Raw genomic sequence first — 14,979 nt, forward strand, 5'->3', positions numbered from 1 at the left:
ATCATAAATCAAAATGTCCATCTGATAAAATCTGAAATGCAAGTGTAAACATCATTTCATCAATCGAAAGCAAGGAAAAACATTTCCTTGTAACTTAGAGCTGATCATTTGCTCTCAGCTGCTGAATGACGAATGATAATTTAAAAAAAAAAAAAAAAAAAGGAGAGGGGTGGAGAAAGAAGCTAACCAGAGACTGAATTTCTTTTCCCACATTGGGTGGGGCACCAGGTATTGCTAACAATAAAATCATAAGCTGACTGTGCGAGAAAGGCTCCTGCTGACTGGGATAAAAACCTTTGCCATGTTCAGTGCTGCTGACGGGCAGATATCAATATTTGATTAAAGGTGGAAACAGCATGAGTCTGCGGTCTCTAAGCCTCCCTCCGTTGGCTGCAGACCTCTCAGACGGAGAACTAATGGACGGTGTGATTTTGAAGATCTCAGGCTGATATGGAGGCTGCTGCGCTGTCGGGGGCCGAGCATCAACTTGGATTTATTGCACAACTAACAAGCTGAGACATTGAATTCCACCGACTAACTGCGTGAACACAGAAGTTAAAAAGTAAGTAGGTCATATGCCATTTTAAGTCTGAACAGTTTTACACCTGCCAAATAATGACCACCTGGACTTCTTGTTCACTCGAGTGAGCAGCTCCCTCCAGGCCTGAGTCTGAGGAAAGGTGACCAAACTCTAACCTGATATGCCTGAAACAAGTCGAGAGAAAACAACTGATAGTTTGTTTTTGAGCTGGGGTGTCTCTTTCAGACGGAAATTTCACCATATGCCAAGAGAATCGCCTCGTCCTCGATCACCTGCTGTTCCGCAGAAAAAGCAAATGAGTTGTAACTGTGCTTAGTATCATGAAACCAGTTTCTCCACAGACTGTCAGAAAGCAGGAACACACTCACAGGCCACCTCATCTGAGTCCTGGAGGCACAGAGCTCATGTTTTATAAAACCTTTTGTGGGTTTCGGCTTCTGAGCTTTAGTTCCTGTTTGTCTGTGGAAGGCAATTTATATTGGGCCACTGCTTCTTTGGTTTTATGAATGTTGTTTTGGATTTCCTATCACTGCAGAGAACCTCCAGCTTGGCTTGTAGTTTTTCATCATTCACTCATTCATCTCCATTCACTTATCCATTTCAGGATCGTCCACATGAGTCATTCTAGTCTTTATTTCGTCAACCTCTGTGTTAATAATTCTCCAAATGAAAAACTGTTTTATCAAAGTTAAATCCTAACAGATGGTCGTGGTTTGGTTTGGTTTGGAACATGTACTGCAGTAAAGTGAACCCTAAATGAAATCTACGCACCTTCAAACTCATCCAAATGCAAAACACTCAAAGAAGAATCTACAGGTATGGTGTGTGCGCGCACACTGGCTTACTCTTACACACACTTAGTGTGTATTTAATGTGCTATTGTTTTTAATTATTAACCTGGGGATAAAAAATATATATTGCGGCGTGGTGCTTAATTAAAAGTGTAATAGAGAACAATGCATCTTAACATAATTGGTGTCAGACTCTTTGTTGTTTCACCATTTACACCATAATTATATAGTTTTGTTTTTTGTTTTTTTTCAGCTGAATTTTTGTTTTACTGAATAATTGCTACGTGTGTAGTGTTCAGGGTGCGTCTGAAAACATTTGCAATAACCGTGAGAAGCATCTGTAAAACCTCGTGTTATATTTTTATGGTATTTTATTTGCTGGATATCTCAATCATATACATAAAGATTAACATTAGCTTTGATGTATGGATGCCTCATATCAGCTGCCTTAAACTTAAACCTACATTTAGAGGCTACCTTGGAGCTAAGTACACAAACCAACTCTACCATCGTATAACCTTGTTCGACAAGAGGCAGTAATCACAATTTTCATGCATAGAAATCTCCACGCCGTCCGTCCCACATGACATAAATCAACAGGCTGACCGTTTTGAAAAAGCACTCACGTAGATTAATGTGTCACAGTTAGCAGTTTTGAAAGGTGTTAAATGGTATATTGAAATAATAGCATATGAAGTTTAGTGTTAAGCTTAGATGAAGATCATTTCTGTATAGAGGAGCAGGAAAATCTGCCTGCAGGCTGTTTGCTTCCTGTTGCACGAATTACACCGTTTGTTTAATTGTTACATAAACTGAAGTTTGCCACAAAACCACTTTTTTTTTTTTTTTCTCCTTTTGGTACAAATGAAATACTCAACTAATCTGTGTTGGCTGATCATCGAGCATGAGCTGTAAAACAAAATAATCCATTCATCCGACTGTGAAAGTGGAAACAAGCCTTCCACAGTAAACCTTTTGGATATTTCAATATCCAAATGTATTTGGTAAATGTCTCCCAGTGGCACTGTGTTTTCCTGATGAGGACTGATCATTCCAGCTCCATGCAGGCTCTGATCCGGTCTGATCCGGACTCTGAGGTCCTGTGTTGTAGTTCTGCAGGGCCTGCATGAGCCTGCTGGATAAATTTAGCTGCGGCTGAGAGCTCTCAGTGTCACAACATAATATCACTGCTTGAGCCTCTGCACAACTTCACCCCCCCCCCCTCCAGTCTCATATTCCCTTCTTCATATTTCCCTCCTGGATGACGTGCGCCCCCCTCGTCCGCCTCTGATAAGCATCATAACGGGGAGGAGCTCTCTCCTCTCGGGGCTCCTCCTTCCAGCCCCGTCGTTTTCTCTCAGTTGCCCCCACACGCACACACTTGTCTCCACCCCCTCCTCCTCCCCGCCTCCTCCTTGCAGCCGGATCGAGAGAGAGAGAGAGAGAGAGAGAGAGAGAGGTGGAAGATGATAAAAAAAGAAGTAGAAGAGAAGAGAGCCGACGGGGGGGATCTTATTTTCACCGGAGCGGAAAAGGCGTCGCACCGGGCGCAGCGCGCAGCGCGCAGGACCGAGCAGCCGGAGCCGCATCACGGGGAGAGGGAGACAGAAAAGACCGAGGGAGGAGGCGACCGAGGCTCGTAAACACGACAGAAAAAACGGCGAATTAGGACGCTCAGACAGCAGCAATCAGCCGCCCCCCCCCTCCCTCCCTCCACACACACACACACCTCCACTCCTCCCCTCCTCATCGCTCCCATCTCCATCCCTTTGCGCACCACGGCGGCTCGGCGGGTTTCTGCCTCATCCCTCCATCAGAGTATTTCCCGGACGCAGAGCCGCCCGCTCCCCGGGAGCAGCTCCGCCAGGAGGAGGAGGAGGAGGAGGAGGCTGAGCCATCACCGCCGCCGACGGGATCCCACCGTAGGTCCGGCTCGGGACGACCATCGGCGCATCCGATCCGGCGGATAAAAGGAGGGCGGCGGAGGGAGGGGGGGCCGGTGGGGGGGTGGGGGGGGTGGGGGGTGGGTTGGGGAGGGGAGGTGAGGTGAGGTGGGGTGGCGGGGGGAGAGAAGGAGCAGCGGGCTGGGGTGGAAGGAAAACACTGCGAGATGACTGTAGTGCAACAACCCCGCTGAGAGAGAGAGAGAGAGAGAGAGAGAGAGAGAGAGACCCCGGCCCCCGGTGATCACCGAGACTCCAGCATCACCCGATGAGATGGCATAGCTGCTCCTGCACCAAAAACAACTACCAGAGCACACTGAGATCAGCAGGACCCCCATCCACCATGAACCTCTGAATATCCGGCACAGGCACAGATGGGTAAGAGAAGATGCTTTGTTTTGTGTTTGTGTGCTTTCTTTATTGTGGGGAGGTGAGTGGGGGGGGGGGGTGACGTTAGGACTCCTGTCTTTGCACTTACAGTATAAAACTGCATTGTAAAGGGATGTAGCTGTGCGTGTGCGAGATGTTGATGAAGTTGCTTTTCCAAGCAGATGGGTAGAAATGAACAGATGGCCTTTTGATACCGGTCAGGCGGGAGATATATTAAAGAGTGTGGCTTATGTCTTTGCAATATGATTCACTTCTGTGCTGCTGTTGTGTCTTTGGGTCCTGCACATGTGAGATCTAGTCCTCCTGGACCGGGACAGAATACTGAACAGGTCTACTGTGGGTACACAGGCCCGGGAGCCCCGAAGGGTCAGAGGGCAAAGTGTCACAGAGAGAAACTTAAAGTGACCTATGAGGCACAGACGGATTAGAAAATGACTACAGAGACACACAAAGAGAGCATCTACAAAGAGCCGTTATTCATACAGTCAAATTTCATTGTGAAATATTTACATAAAGATGTGAAAAAGGCAGAAAGAGATGCATATTGATTTACCCACTGAGTCATAATGTGCTCGTAAACCGGACAGTCCAAAACAATTCAGCTTTCAACTTTCCACATCCTGGACAGTTCTGAGCGGCACAGTGGATTCATGTTGCACTCGTGCTGCCAGGTTTCTGGGCTCGTTTCCTGTTTCAGCTGCCCAGTCTTGATCAAATACACAATATAGTGACTCACTTTTAAGTGTGTGCTGATGAGGATATTTTCCCCTGGTATCATTTTCACGCCCCGCCCCACCCCGCACCTGTTGACACCTCAACTGTCAGCAGCGTTCGGCCTCGTCATGCCGCCGCGCCTCTCGGCCTGGAGGAAAATCCCGGCCGGCCGCACGTCGCCCTGCTGCTTCTGAATCACCCCGTGCCAGCTGATCGTTCTCTGTGCGCAGTGACTGCAAGGCCTCGCTGACAAAACCCATTTTCATCTCCCATACAGTCAGAACAAGAACAAAACAAAAACACCCAGCCCCATTGCCTGCTGAATCCATTTCTAATTTCCCATGAGGGCAGGGGGGCCTGCTGGGGCCGGCTGCTCGGGGGTCAGGTATTGATCCGGGGCCCCAGATGGGTTTGAGTATACGAGGGCTTTACTAAGCTCATCCTTAAGAGGCAGTTAAGTGCAAATGTAGAGGAAATGAATTTGTGGGGGGTGGCTTTGGAGTCTGTAGAGAAACAGATGAAGCGTCAAGACTGGGGAGATTGTGGACTGTCAACTCCAGCCTCTTTTCTTTTACCCTTTGACATGTTGCCCGTGAGCAAGGCAATTAATTAGCAGTCACTCCATTAGAGGGGCTCAGTGGTGCAACAGTAACAGACTGGAGTCGTACCTGACAGCTCCCAGGTGTGGACGTGTGAAACAGGGCAGCGCTGATGAGCATGCTCAGTCTCCTCCCTCATGGATGGATGCTCGTTGGGAAGAAGAATTATTTCAGGATCTTAAAGTTGCTCCGTGGGGTTCGGATTTCCATTGTTTGTTTGATTGTTTGATCAGAGACCAGCAAGCCGGGGAGCATTTGAGGTGAATGTGTAGAAAATGTCAAGGTGGAAAATAGACGGAAGTTGAAAACAGGAGAAGGGGAGCAGAGCGTCTGAGTAGGCTGGAGGAAGGAACGGAGGGACAGCAGGATGTTATCCTGTTGTCTGTCTCAAATAGCACGTGGACTCCAGAGATCCACCTGAGCCCCCACAGCTGAAGCTCACTTCTATTTTGCCAGATTTGATTAACCGCACAGTCACAAAATTTCTTTTCTTCCCTTCTCTCATACTCCCTCGACTTCACTTTCAATTTACTTTATTGGCCTGACACATAAATACGTGTGGGATGCAAAATCTCCCAGAGACGAGGAGAGACAATGTAAGAATATATAATCCGGGATGGCTAATGTGCTCTCTTGTGTTGTGTTAGATGTGAAAACTGATGCTCCGGTTATGTAGCTGGAGTCAGCAGCTAGTTAGCTTAGCTTAGCAACAAGACTATACACGAGGGAAACCTGTAAACTATTGAAAGCTAATTTCTCTCTCTCCAAAGGTACCAATACTTTCCGGCATCCCCTGAAACTGACCCTCTAACATGCTACGGTGTTTGTGTAATCCCTTAAAAGAGAAATCCATTGAGAGTTATGGATCCGATTATTTCTTGGCTGGGACCAGCAACTTCCTGGGAAAGCAATCCAGAAATACTCGACCTAAGAAGTGAATAGTTCTTTTTCCACTTAACTCCTTTTGTTTACTGAGCACATACAAGCGCCATTTGTGCAATCAGATACCTGACAAAAGAACAAATATGTACGGCTCCCAGAACTGATAAAGTTTCACATCATTTGTCATTTCGCCTTCCTCCTTGTGGCAGCTTATAACCACCCCTGTTTCTGTGTTTTCCTAACAAGAGAAAGGGATGTCGATAAAACTGCAGATTTTTTTTTTTAATTGTAATATTCTGTGTTATTTGACAAGTGCAGGAGACATATTGATGTCTAGTCAGCAGTGGTTTCTCACCTTTACAAGCGCGTCTCGTCGGCGAATGCCTTGTCAAAATATCCCACGGTAATAAGAATCCGTGTGGGGAAAAAATGGCTCATGCATATTTACTGTGCCAAACTTCTTATCCTATTAATGAACTGTCATACGCAGCTTTATATCGAACAAGCTGCTTTCGTCAGTGCACACTCACACTCTTTTTTTTTAATTCACTGATCCATTCTCTTGTCCTTTCCTGGTCTCTCTCAGCTCTTTCATCACGCTGTGCCGTCTTTTCACTGCCTGCGACTCGAGTTGCAAGGCCGAAACAAATGGCTTTGCTGGCACACACAGGGGCTGCCGGTTTATATTGCCAGAGGAGATCTTGGTACGCAGAGATCAGCCGCCTCTTCCTCTTCCCAACAGCATCCTGTTTTGTAACGCCCGCCCCAGACACACACACACCTAAAACGACAAATCATAATTTGGTTTTGTTGGTTTTATTTTACTTCTAGGAAATCAGCTGTGAGTCACCCCACAGTCACACTTCTTGTAATCACTTCACGCTAATGTAGAGCTCGCTCGGGCTGCAATAAAATTGAGGATGCTTGTTAATTTGCGGACTGGAGCATGTGTTCCTTTCACTTTGGTCTCGCCTGGTTGAAAACAAACGGAGGTCTCTGTCTTTTCCGAGTCAAACGTATTGCACTGCAGGCTTGTTCCCCTAAGCAGAGGGATGCAGAGACATCTGATACCCTGCAGTGTGTGAACTCCAGTGAAGGACGGCAAACAGCAGAAAAGACATTTTAGCGCAGCCAAAGTACATTTCTCTTCGGAGGAGGCTACCTGGGAATTGTGACTGTTGTTGAAACGCTGTAGTTTGTTGGAAACAAATGCAAATGCCGACAAATAACACTGACCAAAACCTTCCTTCATGAGTCAGCCAGAAAGTGTTTTTGCAGAGTCGTACTCAAAATTGAACTCTCACAAAGAAAACTATTATTCGAATGTAGAACTTTTGACACGATAAAGATCTGAGCATCAGCTGAAGTGAGACGCGTTAACTGTTGCGGAGGAGTGGTTGCTTTGCAGGTTATTTTGTTTTATGAAGCTGCAATCGCCTGACTGTCACTGAGAGCAGTTTGCTCACAGGATGCTATTTTTTTTTTTTCTTCTTCTTCTTCTCCTTTTAAATCACTTCCTGGAGACTCCTGATGTGAAGATTGTTGGCTGAAGCACAGCAGCGGTAAAGGAGCACAAATTGATCCTTCAAACTGGGGCAGCAGCAGCAGAGTCGTCTTAAGCTTGGGTGACTCACACTCACCTGCTTTAGGTGGGCAAATTAGAGCAAAGGTGGAGTGAGGCTGGGCGATGACTTTTCAGAGGTCTTATTTGTCCCAGCAGCGAGTGTTACTTCCTGCCAGGGGCACGTTAGGTATTAATATGCCCTTTGTCCCACTGGAAGTCAGTGAGACAGAGGGATGCTTTTACGGCTGAGACAAAGAGGCAAAAACCCTGCTGAGTGCTGAAGTAATTACAAGACATAGCTCAGCGGAGAGTGAAAGGGGAAAGAGGAAAAAAAAGTGCAGCAACATGAGACACTGGAAAATAATCCATTTTCTCTTCAGATTTCTTCTTTTCACTGCTGCACGCTTTCATTGTCTTCTGTTTTTCCGTTAACCCGACTCATCCAGCAGAACTGATCTCTGCGTGCATCTTTTTCTGCTGTGTGTGTGTGTGTGTGTGTGTAATCTCCGCAGTGCAGACGGGGGTCATCCCAGGATCCAGGATCTCCAAACAGCGCCACACTAACAGGTTACATACAGCTGAGCACAGCCGCCGCCGCTGCTAAGCTCTGTTCAACCTCTGATCTGGCATGCGTAGACACACTGCTCGACTCCTGGTTGTGCTCATGCTGTTCCTGGAGAGAGGATCAGACACGCCCCTTTATCTCTATCTGTTTTTTTTTGTTGTTGTTGCTGTTGTTGGTGACATCTGTGTCATGCAGTGTGTTTGTAATTCCACTTGACTTATCGGCCCTGCGGTAGAGTTCTTCCTTTTTTTTTCCCTCTGTGCCTACACAACCAGCATACCGGCACTAAATACACAACCCATACCTGCATCTAAAGCTGCCCACACACGCTGCAGATTCAGCGTTGCGTTTAAAGGAGGACGGGAGGAAAGGAAATAGGGCCGAGGAAACGCAAATTTCCTGGTTTGTTGCCCCCGCTTGCCTTGGGGTTCCGTTTCCACAGCCCTCATTAGTCGGTCGGAGGCGTTTGATGGCTCAAAGTTTTTCACCATCACAAACCTGCTGTCGCCTGACAAGCTGCAAAGATAAAAATATCGTCCCTGAGCTCGGCACATGAAAGGTAGCGCTGTGGTGTTTTACTGCGATTCTGAAAGCTAGAGCTGGTGTTTTGGCTTCACAGAAAGACTCCATGTGACTTTATGTGTCACGTATTAGTGTTTTTTTTTTTTAAAGGTCAGGTCACTGACAGTGTTTTCAGACATTTGTCAGCTGTGTGTATTTATACAAACCACATTTTTAAGCAGGAGATGAACACTGAACGGAGCTCATTAGATACTTACAGTTCATCCTTTGAAGTGATAACTTTTTATGAATGAACTTTTTTTTTAATAAATAAATGAAGGCCAACTCTGCATTGGCACAATTTTTGATTTTAATGTATAAAACAGTCAATTTCTAAAGGTTCCTGTTTGTGAAGCAAGACTTCATAAGGATTCAAAGATAGTTTAAAAGAATATTTTCTAAATCTAACAAATCAAGCTTTACTCCATGTCTTCACCAGCTTTTGCAAGCAACAAACCGCATTTTGTGTCCCAATTTCAGAGTTTTCGGTTTGTGTGACATTTTTTCACAAGCTTCTTTTTGAGCTGTTGTTTTTCAAAGCTCATCGTGTGAACTTCAATAAATACGTTTTCTGAGCAGATTTCTAATTTTATATTTTCTGAATTTATTCTTTAGATATTGTTGAACAAAATAGCAAAAATAGCAAAACCACTTCCGAGGTTTTAACCACATCTCACATATACACATTCCCCCTTCTGTCTGCAGTTCTGTTCAAATGACATGCTTAATACTTGTGCTCTAATCATAATTATATAATCACAATCATAATAACAAGACTTTAATAAATAGGATGCAGTTTGTTCTTTAGGATTGTGTTAGAAGTTATTTACTCACTGAAGATCAGATCAACCTCTGACAAAGTGTGTGCTCTTCATTTTTATCCACTGGCGCTTTAGTCGGGGTAGGAGTGGCCGTGATCGTAGCGATAGACAGGAAAGCTACAGAGATGGGGGTGGGGGGGCTTTGAATCCTCTAGTAGAGACTCAGCTTTGACACCTAAGTGCCATCTCTCTGCTAAAGGTCACTATCCGAGTCGTTCCTGACACAAACTGTTAACAGCTTGAAAAGGAAAAAACATTTCAGGTGCTCACAGACTTGTCACATCTGCCAGTGGCCTTTGGTTCTCGAACTGGACAGCCTATTTTGCAGCCCCCAGCGGTTGTGCGCTGGGACTTAATTGTATTCTGCATAAAGCGCGGACTTACAATGCAACGTAGGTCCCACTCGATAAGCACTCCAAAGTCTCTCAGACACATTACGTACACAAACGTCTCTGAGTCAGGGTCTTAAGGGGGCAGCCGTTGTGATGATGAAATATGGATTTCTGCTGTTGAAGGTCAAACTGAGTGTGTCTGGGCCTTCGGCGGGGGCGGATGACAAGCACTCCACACAATGCTGCTGTTTGTCATGGACAGGACCGAGTGTCGGAAAGGACCAGCATCTCAACCTTGTCCTTCCCTCCCTCCTCTCCGTCCCTCCAATACCACTTGCTGTTTGGATGATGCTCCCCTTTTCTAAATAAGGCAGTTTCTGCTCCATGACCCCCCCGCCAACACTAACACCACTCCTGCCACACACACACTCCGTCGGGCTCTTGTCAGACAGCCAAGCGGAGTTCACCACCGGGCCAAAATAGAAGTTGCCTGTCCTTGAGGATGTCTCGCTCTCTTGCTCCCTTTCTCTTTCTCTGCCCAGCTCTCTCTCATCCGCTCTCTTTTTCTGCCTCAGTGTCACCTTACAGTCATGTCCCGCCGTGCAGACCTCAGGAGACCCGGCTTGCACGGAGAGAAAATGGTGCTGACCTGTGCACGACCCGCCATGTGTGTTTATTGAGGCTACAGTGCCGGAACGTACCAATTTAAAAGGGGGGTGGGGGGGCGGTGTCTGGTGCCAGTTGGAAACGTACCACTAGTCAGGCGTGGGTCAGCAGTGAATTTATTTAGTTTGTGTGCGGGTCACCAGATGGTTTGTGTTTGTGCAGAACAAAACATGTAACAAATCATTCCTGAGTGGCTGTGAAATACAGTTTTGAAAAGGTTTTCAGATCCAGGACCACAAAACTCTCAGATTTCCCCAAACATCCCTAAAACCTTTCAGACCTGCTACTTCTGTTGTGTTGTGGCAAGCTTAGGACAGAAAAGTGTTATCGGAGGGCAGATTTGTATTTTTCTTTCATTTGTTGGACATTTTTATATCAGAATTGGAAGTAATTTGAACAGGGATCCTGCTGGTCAAATGTAGAACAATCTCAGGGCAGGCTAACTGTTAGCTAAAATGTCATCGTGATCATTTTTGATGTAAATCGTGAAGCGAATCAGCAAGCGAAGACGCGTGCACTGCACCAACCGAACGCGTCTCAGTTAGAGAAAACAGCTTCAAGTACAGAAACGATGCAAATTCACAAACTCAAGCACGAGTCTAAAGGAGGCACAAACAGGAGCGTAGGCTGCAAAGACAAATGCATCATCATCAAATGCGCTGCTAATAGAGAAACGATGCCAATGAACAACGCTGCATGATGATGCATTCGTCTTTGTGTTGTTGCAGCAAGTTTTTTTCACTTGCACCATGTTCCTCTTTTTGTACCTCATTGAGACTTGTGTTTGAGTTTGTGAATTTGCATACTGTATGGTGAGTAGGCGCAGGAAGTTGGTGACATTGTTGACTCACAAGGTTCAGATTTGGTTTGCTTTCGGTCTAAAAACACTGGAACTGCAGCTCATCCCGTCTGCACGGTTTCTATCTGAGCTGACATTTTCCCCCATATATGCACGTGGCTCTTTGGGTCACCTGTGTGACTTTTATATGACCCAAACCATTTTAAATTGCGAAGCATTCTGCCTTTCTTTCGTTTATTTCACAGAAACTTGACACAGAACATCAATTGTGCGCTCGAAGTGTATAATATTTTGTATGTAAGGTCGAGATAAAACATTATGTGTCTGTAAATAAAAGGTGTAAAAATGACGAAAGCTATCAGCGTTTAGAGATTTTAGATGCTTCTGTCAGATATATTTCTAAAGGATTTGGAAACAAGGCGAATAGAAGGAATCAATGGGGATTATTTTCAGACTGATGCTGATACTTGTGCATTTAAGAAAAGAGGAAGCAGCGAATGTGACAGGGCAGAAGACGTTATAGTGCATACTAAATTTCCCTTTTGCATGTGTGTGTGTGTTGGCACACAGTTTTGACACACTTGGGTTTTATTGCCACATGTGAGTCTTCATCACATCTCAAAATGTCTCCAAGTAGCACTCCGACGATAAACATGCACAGATATGGAGATGTCACCGCTTTGAACACGTCAAAAATACGAATTCGGTGCAAAGAACAACTAAGTGTTTGTTTTTGGTTTCTGTTTTTTTTCCTGTCGAAAGCTCCGGCATATGGTGTGAGGGCCGTAGGAGGATTTATGAGACAGATCATTTTTGCAGCGCTAAGTCTTCGGTTAGCATGCCCTTGAGTTTGTGCAAGAGAAAAGAATCGTGAGCGAGAAAAAAAGAAGAGGAGAGGAATATTCTGGAAAGATCAATAGAGGCTGAGGAAAAAGCTGCAAACGGGTAGAAGAAGGAGGAGGTCGGGGGCGTGAATGTGAATCATTTTAAAAAGCAACAAAAGCGGTTTTATGCAAAGAATGACAGTGACGCACAGTTATCGCATCACTTCTCCATGTGGCTATTGAGAGATGCCTGCGTCAGTGGGGAGTCTGTCACCGGCGGTGCGAGGGAAGGGAAGTGAGACGCAAGCGGCGGCGGGAGCGAGGGTGGCCGGGCTACTGTGAAGCCTGGGAGAGGGAGAGGAGAGCCATTTTCATCAGGATTATCCAGCCGCAGAGGAGCTCATCTGGGAAAGTGGCCTTGTGCTTACTGAACACACACACACACACACACACACACACACTGACGCTGGAGACAGCAAAAAACTGGAAAAGCTGTGCTTCACCTCATGTTGCCCAGAAAAGCCCCTCTTTTAGGCTGCACTGTGGTATCTCCCCAAAGACCCTGCTGCTGGATCTGAGAATGTGTGTGTGTGTGTGTGTTTGTTTGTCTGTTGTGTGTTCCATCCGTCTGTTCTCCTCGCTGGATTTCCTGCCGCTTGATTACAGTGTTCCTTCACGGTGTCTCCCCAAATTGCTGCACGTCCGCCGGCTGGCAGCAGCTAGCAGGAAGGCCTTGATGGCGCAACGGCACTTTGTGTACCGCGGCCGCAGCTACGCACGGAGATCTTCGATCAGATGTGTAAATCTATGACTAAAACGTCAAATGACAAATCTGATAATGACGTAACGTCGACCAGTTCCAGATTCTCACAAGTGAAGTCATATATAACTGGAAAATAGAGTTTGTCTTGACGATATCACGCCACGAGAGCCATTTTTAACAGTTGTCTGATATTTTTTTGGACAGGCATGTTCTGATTTTATTGGACAGCAGAGACGAAAGAGGAAAAGAGAGGAGAAAATGGAAATGTTATATTACTGCAGGGTGACTTCTCAATCCCCCGGGCCAACCGGAGGCCACAGTTACACACCATTATTAAAAACAATAACAACAACAAAAGAAACCAGATCTACATCAGATTCAAAAAGCCATCCTGTTTCCTCTGGTCCACTCCCACACCTCTGCATGATGGTATGCAGACACGCCTTCGATCTATTGTTTGGACACAGACGCCTCTTACTCCTCCACCAGCAGGGCTGTTGCCACCTTTGACTGTGCTCAGGTGTAAATCAGTGTTATCCAGTTCAGCACTAGCTCCACATGTACAGTCTGCTGTCTGATGGTAGGTTATCATTTCGCAATAATACGCTAAATCGTCATTGAATAGCCCTAATTCTGAAATGATTTGAAATGATTATGTATTTTCTGATCAAATCACCTGCTTTTTAATTGATAAACTGGACCTGAAATGTTCAGCCTTCTGATGAAGGGCTTCGCACCAAACTGCTGCTAAATGAAGGGTGCTCACCTCAGTCAGTCTCTTTTTGTTGTTGTTGTTTTAACATTGCTGGACATCATGGTTGATTTGTGAAGTGGAGTTTGTTCTTACGGTGCATCTTGGCAGGTTGTGTATTTGACATACCCAACAAGCCTGACGTTTTCAGAAATATGTTTTCGCAGAACGCCGCTTAAAGCAGTGATTTAAATCTCCAAATCTTAAGCATTGGCTACTTTTCTTTCTCAGCCCCAGTCGTCAGTATTTATCCAGCTGTGGTTCGACTTTCTGCCCCTCATAAGAAGTTTTTATTTTGTGGATTTGCTCGTTTAAAGCTGTTCTGTATAGGCAGAGCAGAGCTGGAATAAATGACTCAACTCACCGCTGGAGGGATTCACACTCTCTCCCAAACACTTATGCTCTTAGTTGGAGTGACCTGTGGCTGCACAATGGTAGGTTTATCTTGAATTCCTTCATCAGCAGATGCACATGCTTTTACAGTCAGCAGGAAGCACTCCCTTTTACGCAGCTGTCTGTGAAGAAGATCAATATGATGAGATGTTTTGGAATGAAGAGGACGACATATTCATGCTTGCTGCTAAAATATTATTCCTAACAGCAACAAATGGATGAGACATAGATGGATACACATCAATTAGTACTTTATTGACACAATATACTTTTTTTTTTTTAATCTTTGGCCCATGTGGTTTTGAAATCCGCACCATGAATGTTTCTTTGTTGCTGAGATGCAGGGAGAACCGAAAGAGTCGGACTCGGCACAGTGTGGCAGAATTTCGGTTGTGTTTTGGTCAAATGGCTGGTTAGCATGCGATTGTCAGTCACAGCTTATTTCCTCACACAAGCAGTTCCTGGCTGTTGCCAGCGTGATGATACACCCAGTATGAACACTGCACACCTCACAGCCCAGACTCATCCTTACTCAAACATAAAAACATACCAAAATGGTGGTGATGCATTGCTGCGTAAAGGGTGTGTAAGGACACGCCCATCCCATCCCATCGGCTTTGGCTGTTGTAGATACCTGGGAAACAATGGGAGCCCAAGTAGGTCCCGCTGGGGCCGCAGGATTTTTATCTGACAGATAATGACGCACTCCTTCAGGTCAGTTACAACTTAAACAATGTGTGCTCTGCAACTCTTCCACGCCTAAACAAAGACATGAGACTTTCTTTACTGATACATATTTAAAGAACCAAACACAATGCCTGTTGGGCCAGGAAGGCGCTCGTCATATGACACTGTTTGTGAGTCCCAGATCGTATCTGTGCCCAGACATGAAAGTGGGAAGAAAAAAAAAAAGACAATGTAAGGCACGGTCGTGTTGTGAGATGGCCTAATACAGTTGGCCCCCGAAGCATGTTAAAGGTGCATATTATTTTTTTATCAGACATAAAAACAACAATACAAGGAAATATAAGTAGGAACGAGGTGAGCACTTTGTGTGGGCGGCCTAAATAAATTCTGTCG

General features: G+C 45.5%; 1 protein-coding gene across 6 annotated transcripts in view; it reads left to right on the forward strand.

Annotated features, from left to right (window-relative positions):
- The first annotated feature begins 232 nt into the window (after positions 1-232).
- Positions 233-14,979, forward strand: part of mgat3b (beta-1,4-mannosyl-glycoprotein 4-beta-N-acetylglucosaminyltransferase b) — a 57,060-nt gene continuing 42,313 nt past the window's right edge. For 3 of the 6 annotated variants that reach the window (XM_029526995.1, XM_029529190.1, XM_029529914.1), the window contains exon 1: positions 3,403-3,653. The gene's annotated coding sequence lies outside the window, so the exon portion shown is untranslated. Of the gene's footprint in view, positions 563-3,402; positions 3,654-13,276; positions 13,336-14,979 lie in introns of those variants that run through there. The other 3 variants (XM_029527698.1, XM_029530693.1, XM_029528435.1) reach the window with 2 other exon arrangements.

The sequence above is a fragment of the Echeneis naucrates genome, chromosome 1 (genome assembly GCF_900963305.1).
Source record: "Echeneis naucrates chromosome 1, fEcheNa1.1, whole genome shotgun sequence".
Lineage (NCBI taxonomy): Eukaryota > Metazoa > Chordata > Actinopteri > Carangiformes > Echeneidae > Echeneis > Echeneis naucrates.